This window comes from Oncorhynchus keta, chromosome 1, assembly GCF_023373465.1.
Source record: "Oncorhynchus keta strain PuntledgeMale-10-30-2019 chromosome 1, Oket_V2, whole genome shotgun sequence".
Classification (NCBI taxonomy): Eukaryota; Metazoa; Chordata; class Actinopteri; order Salmoniformes; family Salmonidae; genus Oncorhynchus; species Oncorhynchus keta.
Genome location: NC_068421.1, coordinates 82,752,275 through 82,763,220, shown reverse-complemented (window position 1 = coordinate 82,763,220; position 10,946 = coordinate 82,752,275). Strand labels below are relative to the sequence as shown.

At 42.3% G+C, this 10,946-nt stretch overlaps 1 long non-coding RNA gene across 1 annotated transcript; it reads right to left on the bottom strand.

Moving 5' to 3' along the window:
• Positions 1–7,632: 7,632 nt before the first annotated feature.
• On the bottom strand, positions 7,633–8,710 carry LOC118396215 (uncharacterized). Its single transcript, XR_004828162.2, has 3 exons — positions 8,663–8,710; positions 8,244–8,341; positions 7,633–7,782 (listed from the first exon to the last, which is right to left on the bottom strand). It is a non-coding gene; the product is annotated as an uncharacterized LOC118396215 (long non-coding RNA).
• Positions 8,711–10,946: the final 2,236 nt, after the last annotated feature.

Genomic DNA, 10,946 nt, shown 5'->3' with positions numbered 1-10,946 from the left:
ACAAACATATTCAGTCCAAATTGATTCAGGTCTGATTTTCACCTTATAGATGCTGTAGCCTTGTTTAAATTTGACGTCCAGAATTTGAGCTAGGTTTTGGCAAAAAATTGTCTGACAACCCTAATGCTAATGACCCTGTCATAAATGTAACATTGAGCTTCAACCAATGTACTGTATATATTATTGTGGGGGCTATCACCGCCACAATAATACATATATTTTTACAAGAGAAACTGTTAAGCTTCCTATATGTTAAGTATTTTTAAAGACTTCATCATTGGTAGTGTACAACATTACATTACATTACATTTAAGTCATTTAGCAGACGCTCTTATCCAGAGCGACTTACAAATTGGTGCATTCACCTTATGACATCCAGTGGAACAGCCACTTTACAATAGTGCATCTAAATCTTTTAAGGGGGGTGAGAAGGATTACTTTATCCTATCCTAGGTATTCCTTAAAGAGGTGGGGTTTCAGGTGTCTCCGGAAGGTGGTGATTGACTCCGCTGTCCTGGCGTCGTGAGGGAGTTTGTTCCACCATTGGGGGGCCAGAGCAGCGAACAGTTTTGACTGGGCTGAGCGGGAACTGTACTTCCTCAGTAGTAGGGAGGCGAGCAGGCCAGAGGTGGATGAACGCAGTGCCCTTGTTTGGGTGTAGGGCCTGATCAGAGCCTGGAGGTACTGAGGTGCCGTTCCCCTCACAGCTCCGTAGGCAAGCACCATGGTCTTGTAGCGGATGCGAGCTTCAACTGGAAGCCAGTGGAGAGAGCGGAGGAGCGGGGTGACGTGAGAGAACTTGGGAAGGTTGAACACCAGACGGGCTGCGGCGTTCTGGATGAGTTGTAGGGGTTTAATGGCACAGGCAGGGAGCCCAGCCAACAGCGAGTTGCAGTAATCCAGACGGGAGATGACAAGTGCCTGGATTAGGACCTGCGCCGCTTCCTGTGTGAGGCAGGGTCGTACTCTGCGGATGTTGTAGAGCATGAACCTACAGGAACGGGCCACCGCCTTGATGTTAGTTGAGAACGACAGGGTGTTGTCCAGGATCACGCCAAGGTTCTTAGCGCTCTGGGAGGAGGACACAATGGAGTTGTCAACCGTGATGGCGAGATCATGGAACGGGCAGTCCTTCCCCGGGAGGAAGAGCAGCTCCGTCTTGCCGAGGTTCAGCTTGAGGTGGTGATCTGTCATCCACACTGATATGTCTGCCAGACATGCAGAGATGCGATTCGCCAGTGCTAGGTCATCACTACCACAATGTCAGAAGGCCCGCCTACTTGACCAATCAGATGAAGGAGTGTGATAACTCGTATGCCGGCTCAGAAGGCCCACCTACCCGACTGATCAGAAATGTAATGTTCAAGTTTGAGGACCAAATAACAAAATAGATTAGGGAACAAGATTTGGCAACGTTATGAAAATTTGTTACATTAACCCGGATGCCTAACACAGACCTCCCAATAATCTCCAGTTTTAATGCGAATAAAGTCATACCGTAAAATAAAAAATCACGACAGCTGTGATGGAAACAGGAAGTTTCAGTACAATTTTACAAATACTAACAGATTATTTGTTCGTTTGACATGATGTGATCTTTTTGTGTCTGTAAAATGTATTATGCGAGAAAAGGCGTTGATGTCACGCCTTGGTCTTAATATTTTGTGTTTTCTTTATTTATTTGGTCAGGCCAGTGTGTGACATGGGTTTATTTTGTGGTGTGTTTTTGCATTGGGGTTTTAGTAGGTATTGGGATTGTGGCTGAGTAGGGTTGTCTAGGAAAGTCTATGGTTGCCTGAGGCGGTTCTTAATCAGAGGCAGGTGATTTTTCGTTGTCTCTGATTGGGAACCATATTTAGTGTTTCGTGGGTGATTGTTCCTGTCTCTGTGTTTGTAGTCACCAGATAGGCTGTATAGGTTTTCACGGTCCGTTTGTTGTTTTGTATTGTTCGTGTTTTTGTCGTTCAATAAACATGTATGAAAATTACCACGCTGCATTTTGGTCCGACTCTCCTTCGACAGAAGAAAACCGTAACAGTTGAAAGTGCCTTTATTCACAAACATTGATATAACAACCATCATATCGAAGTAAACAAACTTGGAGACATGCAATGACATGTGTGGTCCTCCCACTATGACCCAGGAAACCATACAGTTTAAAAGGCCACAGATTAAATCAATTATGATTAACTTCACTGGGTTTTGAAAGTGCACTGTGATCTTGATGTTCCATTCCAAGATCTTCCAAGGTCTTATTCTGGTGACATGATGATTGTTGCTTGACTGCCGATTGACAAATAAAAATATTCTGGCTCTTATCCATAATAATCTCATCATGTAGACTAGCCTACCCGCGCTTTATATGCAAACTGTTGGCCAGAGCACACGTTACAAGACCAGAGTAGGCACATTTGCTATTTAACACATTCAATTGAAGATGAGATAGAAACCTATTGAATGTTTGATTTTTATATTCGGAACATGAGAACTTAATAAGAAAAAAAGTACATTTGGTGTGCACTACGGCATCACTAAGTGATTTTTTTTCTTTAACAAGTCAAGACACACCATCGGATTTTTTAAATATTCGCATTAAATCTGTCGTAATTTGGACGGAAACCTCGCTACAGAGAAAATTCCAAAGTTTTGGGCATAAGGGTGAGCTGTATTTTTTTCCCCGAGATAACTAGTAGCAAACTTTTGCTACTCTCAACTAAAATGAGCTAGCTAGCTAGCTAGCATAAGGGATTGTATTGTAGTTATTATGGATCCCCACTCTTCCTGGGGTCCAGCAAAATTAAGGCAGTCTATACAATTTTAAAAACATTACAATACATTCACAGATGTCACAACACACTGTTTGCCCTCAGGCCTCTACTCCACCACTACCACATATTTACAGTACTAAATCCATGTGTATGTATAGTGCATATGTTATTGTGTGTGTGTGTGTGTGTGTGTGTGTGTGTGTGTGTGTGTGCCAATGTTTGTGTTGCTTCACAGTCCCCGCTGTTCCATAAGGTGTTGCTTTATTATAAATAGACTTCTCCCCATCTTATCTACTACTGCATCGTAATGTTTTGTCCATGACAGTTTACAATCTAGGGTTACTTCAAGCAGTTTAGTCATCTCAACTTGCTCAATTTCCACATGATTTATTATTTTTCCAGATAACTAGTAGCAAACTGTTCCTACTCTCAACTAATTGATTTAGTTGCGGTTTAGGGTTTAGTGAGTGTTTTGTTCCAAATACAATGCTTTTAGTTTTAGAAATATTTAGGGATAACTTATTCCTTGCCACCCACTCTGAAACTAACTGCAGCTCTTTGTTGAGTGTTGCAGTCATTTCATTCGCTGTAGTAGCTGACGTAGGGTCCTTCTGTGGCTCAGTTGGTAGAGCATGGCGCTTGTAACGCCAGGGTAGTGGGTTCAATTCCCGGGACCACCCATACGTAGAATGTATGCACACATGACTGTAAGTCGCTTTGGATAAAAGCGTCAGCTAAATGGCATATATTATTATTATTATTTATATTATATTATTACGTGTATGGTGTTGAGTCATCTGCATACATAGACACTCTGGCTTTACTCAAAGTCAGTGGCATGTCGTTACTAAAAATTGAAAGGAGCATACCTGTAGGATAAACAGATGTATTCGATGCAATTAGGGGTACATAAATTAAATGACTTACATTGTGTTTGCCAATTATGTACATTTGATGGAGCATTATGAAGACTCATTTTCACAATGGTAGGGATTTAACTGAGCTGGTCTTGAATCATTTACCAGTCATAGTTTCAACGGAGCCTTGAAATGCGAGGACAGAGTCCAGGAGCCAAGATGATTTGGATGGACTCCGTCATTCCTGTAGAGTATCTTCTGTTCCAGAAGGTGTCAAAAGTTATCAATAACAGTGACTCCAGCAGAGCTACAGTAGTCTTTTAGCCAGATGTGTAATTCTAGCAGTCTGCTGAATCTTTCACACCCGCGGCCCAACGATGGTCCTAGATCTGAAATTATTGGGTGTTTTTTGGAGTCTTTTAATACTAAAATCAGTTATTTTAAAATTGTATTTTCAAATATTCTGAGCTAGCCCTCCTGACGTTGTTTGATCCCACATGGACTATGACAGTGTCAGCTCCCGGCATCTGTGGTAGAACAGTCAGAAGCAGCCTTGTTATGTCCTGTACTCGTGCTCCTGGGTAGCACAAGGTTCTTGCCTTGGGGACCGAGATGTTTCTCAACATAGAGCTGCCTATGATGACAGCTGGTGATGTTGAATGGGCCGGTCTCTCAGGCAGCCTCGTGGTCTGGTGAGGCTGGGAGCTCTGAGGATCTGAACCCGAAGTAGAAGCCACAGGAGAGGGAGACAGAACCGAGGACGAAGATACAGGTACCTCCGGAACCGATCTTGAATGGCCAGGGCGTCAAAGCTGTTTCTGGTCTGTGCCAGTTCCGGGCTCAACATCTCCATGGAGACCCCTGTTGCCAGAGGACGCCGCTTTCGACTTCCACGGGGAGTGACGTACCTCCATGGCTGGTTGTTTGGGTCGAGCTCCGTTCTCCATGGAAGGGGGAAACCCCTTTGGGGATGGAACCCTGCCGAGCACCGGCCAGTCGGCTGTAGAGAGCCGACACCACGGCGAAACTTCCACCAGATCAGAGCGGCGTCCGGCTACTGGGATGGTAGAAAAATAAAAAGTAGGTGGGCGTGGGTTCCCCAGTAGCTTATGTAGGTTTGCTACTTGCTTGCTAAGAGTAGCTTCTTCGCTCCTGTAGTCCTCCACAAACAAACAGTTGCAATTGACATTGAAAGTCAGCGCAGTCTTCATTGTCCCGGAACAAAGCAAAGTAAACACAGCTCCTGCAATGCTGGAAACGCTCAATAGCGGCCTCCATTTGAGACCAACCAGCCAGGGAAGCAAGCTGGGCTTTCGCGTCTCTCCCCCTATACGGAATCTGGCAGGATCCCGGGACAGATAGAAACGTTATTATAATAGTAATATATCATATTCTTGATCTTCAATATGTGCACATCCTTTGGCAGGGAAAAAAACTCAGTTGGGAGAGTAAAAGTCTCAGAGTCAATGGTGTTCCGTTTCAAATTGGGTGGCACAAAGACGTATGAATGAGACCAGGGGGAAAGACAGACAAAGAGAAACATGCTTCTGAAATTAACAAGAAAGCAGTATAATCAAAGACAGATCACAACTTAAATTTCATTTAAAAATGTTCAATTAATAACTAACAATGTTCCTCATATTGAAAATGGGTCTTTAAAGTGGCGTCCTAACTCTGTGGTCACTAAAGATCCCATGGCACTTATTGCAAGAGTATGTAATGATGAGTACCATTTTACGTGTATATCAAACTGTATTCCTTTCTGTGGCGGTCGGTGCCGTTTAAGATGTGAATCAAAATATTACACTATTACCCAATTGCTAACAAAAAACACACAAATAAAACTAAATCGCACACATCCTATGTCACACAAATACACAAATAGAATAACACACTTATAAAGAAGAGAACCTGATTATTACACTATTGCACTTCAAACAAGAAACACACAAACTAAATTACACAAATAATTGCCTTACTAATTGCATTAGTACTGTACAAAGTTAGAGGTGCCTTATTTGATAGATTTCAGTGGGGAGACCTGCGGTCAACCTACCCCCGCCCCAATCTTGTACTTCTGAGTGGGAGACCTTCCCAGGCAGTAGCCTGCCTAGCTCACAAACTAGAATCAAGGCGCCCACTCTGACAAGCTTAACTGACCCACAGTCCCACAAGGTGAAATGATATTGACGTGACGCGCATATGAGTGATAGAAAACCGATAGCGCAAATGTCACCATTCAGAATATAATTATTTTTGTGTGGGCACCCCATGCCGCCCCCGGCATTGTCGCCTATGCCTAAATCCGCCATTGCATATTCCATTCACCCAGTTCATTGTAACATCGTTAGGTTTAGGCTACTACGGAATACTGGAATTTTCCTATACCCATCATGAGGTTGCCATAACCTAGCCTATGAATCAAAGTTTACAATGTAGGTACACAGGTTGAGAGAAATTGGAGTAATCAAGGTGATAGACAGTGACACATTCAATACTTGTCACGACTTCTGCCGAAGTCGTTGCCTCTCCTTGTTCGGGCGGTGCTCGGCGTTCGACGTCACCGGTCTTCTAGCCATCATTGATCCATTTCTCATTTTTCATTGGTTTTGTCTTGTCTTCCCACACACCTGTTTTCAATCCCATTCATTACCTGTTGTGTATTTAACCCTCTGTTTCCCCTCATGTCTTTGTCAGAGATTGTTTTATTGTCAGTGTAGTGTGATTGTTGTATAGGTGCGCGTCGGGTCCTCATACCCCTGTTTGTTTGTTTATGTACATTTAGTGTTATGGAGCATACTCGTTGGACTTTATTAAAAGACTTCATTTTACACTCCATTTGACTCTCCTGCGCCTGACTTCCCTGCCACCTATTACACCTATGCATGACAATACTGCCTTGCACACTGTTGCCTGCATCTAGCTGATCCATGGAGTAATGATTAGTCCAGGAGTTTGCGAAAGAGTTTCTATTGGACAAATTCAGGTATGTTTATCCCCGTTTCATTCTGTTTGCTTACGTTTTTCAACAGAATTGTCAGAATGAATACACCCCTGATCACATGCAAACAGAGTTCACTTTCATAGCAGCCACATACAAACAGCATGATCACTTTGTTTGTTGTATAATTTCTTCTCGCATCTACGCAATCTCCTCCTGTCACCTTTTCCCTTGTGCACAATAAGTGAAGGGTGCCCAACACATCAGCTGTCTGTGACCAGGTGAAAAGCTTTACTAGCCAAACCTTCATATCATAACCGCTAACCTCTACACACAGCCTACATCATTGTCACTATATTAGCTAACGCCATAATCAAAATAGCTACTAGAACCAACACGTTAGTAAACTCGCTACAATCATGCAGTGCAGTGTACAGTCAGCAAGCAATTTAGCAGTTACTCCAAAGGTCCCCGGTGACAAATTAATAAAACCAAAAGCTCACCTTGACTTGGAAGAGTTCAAGTGTTGGATAGCCAGCTAGCTAACTTAGCATCCCTCTGGTTGAGCTGGATGTTTGAGTAGGCTAAACTAGCTAGCTGCATTCACGAGCTAAGTGAAAGTGAAAACAATACATTGAAATATAGATAGCTCTCACTCTCTCTCTTGCTTCTCCTTAATTTTTGAAGAAATTATTTTGTTAACTTTTAAACTTGTCTTTCTCTCTGTAGGTCAACTACTCATTTTATGCACTGCATTGCGAGATAGCTGTAGGTTATGATTTCAGTACTAGATTCATTCTCTGATCCTTTGATTGGGTGGACAACATGTCAGTTAATTCTGCATGAGCTCTGGTAGGTTGGAGGATGTCCTTCGAAAGCTGTCATAATTACTGTGTAAGTCTATGGGAGTGAGAACCATGAGCCTCCTAGATTTTGTATTTAAGTCAGTGTGCCCAGAGGAGGACGGAAAATCTCAGTCCTCCGGCTACACCATGGTGCTAACCTACAGAGTGCTGTTGAGGCTACTGTAGACCTTCGTTACAAAACAGTGTGTTTTAATAAATTATTTGGTGACATGAATATATTTAGTATCGTTTTTTCTTAAAAGGATCACTTTTTTGAATGTTTCACAATTTACGTTTTTTTTTTAAAATTCACTGAGGATGGTCTTCACCTTTCTTCCTCTAAGGAGCCTCCACTATATGGAACAAAATATCTGTTAACAAAAAAAAAGTCATTATGTACTGTAAGTGGGGTTAGGGTGGTGAAATTCTGCAAGGCTATGTTAAGTTAGGCACTTACAATAGTACTTTATTTTGCACATAAATAAATTACTATGTAATTTTCATCTTATCATCAGTAAAAAATAAGCCAATTTAAAAATTGAAACGTCTGTGAAACTGTATGTTTTAAAATAGATACATCTAAACTCAAGATGTGTCCATTTGTTTGTGTACATGCCCTTTGAAAAACAATGCAGATACTGGAGTAAACCTATTTTGGCTAGACAAGTCACTATGATAAGCTTACAAGCTGAGTTGTAATAAGACATCCGATTAACACTTTGCATTTGTAACGGTTGGTTTTACTATATCTAATAAATAACCAAGTCATTGATGATCACTAGATAAAAGAAATACATGTCTTTCATCTGCCCCTGCAAGCCAGTCAGCATACCAGTCATCACGCTCCTTCATCTGATTGGTTGTTTCCCACAAACCGTAAGCTGGCGTGCTCATCACACTCTCATCTGATTGGTTGAGTACCCCTCTGTCCTGCATGGATGGATGAAAACATGGAAGCACACACACACACACTAGCTGTCACGTTCGTATGAATGATTCGGGAGACAGGCGCAGGAATTAGTATTTTTTACATTTGTATTATAACCACATTACAGCGTGCCATTTAAAGGCACGGGGATGAAGACCAAACAAACACGTATACAAAACAGGGTTGAAACCCAAACAAAAGAGCGAGGAGTACCTCGGATAAATAACACATGCGCACAATGATTATCACACGGGATGAGACCTGTAATCATCTGCACAATACACGTGGCACGAAAGCCAAAACAACATAGCATAGGTACTCACATGACCAACAGACATTGTAACAATAATCGACAGCCCAATGGAGAAACAAAGGGCACATTTCTACAAATACAATCAGTGGGAATGGGGACCAGGTGTGAGCAATGACACAGTTCCAGAGGGATCCTTGACACACACACGTTTAATTTGGGGGAGAACTTCAGTAAGCAGCATTTTACATTTCCATGGAGGTGTTACTTTATGCAAATTAGTGAAAAAAAAAAAATAATAATAATAACTAGATCTTTACTGTATGTCCCAGACTGAACTGAAGGAACACATATCATCTGATCCCCTCTGCAAGGCCAACTCAGCTGCATTCCAATTCTCTACCCTTTTTCCAGAAGTGTGTCCTCATTCACTCTCCCTCTTGCATTTAAAACCACTGCATTGGTGTATGGCTGGTGGAAGTTTCCAACAAATTCCTTACATTGTTCCTTTTTTCTCAATTTGAATCCATGAAGGGCAGTGCACTGTACTGTATGTGTGCAAACTTCTGGAAGATGTCCTGAGTTGTCCTTACGGATGGCATGTCCACTTTGCCTGGGAAATTAAACTCTTGCAGCTATGGGACACAGGGTTATTCATAGCAGGGGCCCTGGGCAAGGGTCCAGTGGAAACACTGTAGACTGAGGAGGATGCCTAACACAGACCTTCCACAAACATGTACAGTGGGGCAAAAAAGTATTTAGTCAGCCACCAATTGTGCAAGTTCTCCCACCTAAAAAGATAAGAAAGGCCTGTAATTTTCATCATAGGTCCACTTCAACTATGACAGACAAAATGAGAAAAGAAATCCAGAAAGTCACATTGTAGGATTTTTAATGAATTTATTTGCAAATTATGGTGGAAAATAAGTATTTGGTCAATAATAAAAGTTTATCTCAATACTTTGTTATATACCCTTTGTTGGCAATGACAGAGGTCAAACGTTTTCTGTAAGTCTTCACAAGGTTTTCACACACTGTTGCTGGTATTTTGGCCCATTCCTCCATGCAGATCTCCTCTAGAGCAGTGATGTTTTGGGGCTGTTGCTGGGCAACACGGACTTTCAACTTCCTCCAAAGATTTTCTATGGGGTTGACATCTGGAGACTTGCTAGGCCACTCCAGGACATTGAAATGCTTCTTACGAAGCCACTCCTTTGTTGCCCGTGCGGTGTGTTTGGGATCATTGTCATGCTGAAAGACCCAGCCACGTGTCATCTTCAATGCCCTTGCTGATGGAAGGATGTTTTCACTCATGATACATGTCCCCATTCATTATTTTCTTTACACGGAGCAGTCGTCCTGGTCCCTTTGCAGAAGAACAGCCCAAAGCATGATGTTTCCACCCCCATGCTTCACAGTAGGTATGGTGTTCTTTGGATGCAACTCAGCATTCTTTGTCCTCCAAACACGACAAGTTGAGTTTTTACCAAAAAGTTACATGTTGGTTTGATCTGACCATATGACATTCTCCCAATCTTCTTCTGGATCATCCAAATGCTCTCTAGCAAACTTCAGACGGGCCTGGACATGTACTGGCTTAAGCAGGGGGACACGTCTGGCACTGGAGGATTTGAGTCCCTGGCGGCGTAGTGTGTTACTGATGGTAGGCTTTGTTACTTTGGTCCCAGCTCTCTGCAGGTCATTCACTAGGTCCCCCGTGTGGTTCTGGGATTTTTGCTCACTGTTCTTGTGATCATTTTGACCCCACAGGGTGAGATCTTGCGTGGAGCCCCAGATCGAAGGAGATTATCAGTGGTCTTGTATGTCTTCCATTTCCCACAGTTGATTTCTTCAAACCAAGCTGCTTACCTACTGCAGATTCAGTCTTCCCAGCCTGGTGCAGGTCTACAATTTTGTTTCTGGTGTCCTTTGACAGCTCTTTGGTCTTGGCCATAGTGGAGTTTGGAGTGTGACTGTTTGAGGTTGTCGACAGGTGTCTTTTTATACTGATAACAAGTTCAAACAGGTGCCGTTAATACAGGTAACGAGTGGAGGACAGAGGAGCCTCTTAAAGAAGAAGTTACAGGTCTGTGAGAGCCAGAAATCTTGCTTGTTTGTAGGTGACCAAATACTTATTTTCCACCATAATTTACAAATAAATTCATAAAAAATCCTACAATGTGATTTTCTGGATTTTATTTCTTCTCATTTTGTCTGTCATAGTTGAAGTGTACCTATGATGAAAATTACAGGCCTCTCATCTTTTTAAGTGGGAGAACTTGCACAATTGGTGGCTGACTAAATACTTTTTTGCCCCACTGTAAATATACAGACACTATTAATACCTACCCTGTTAT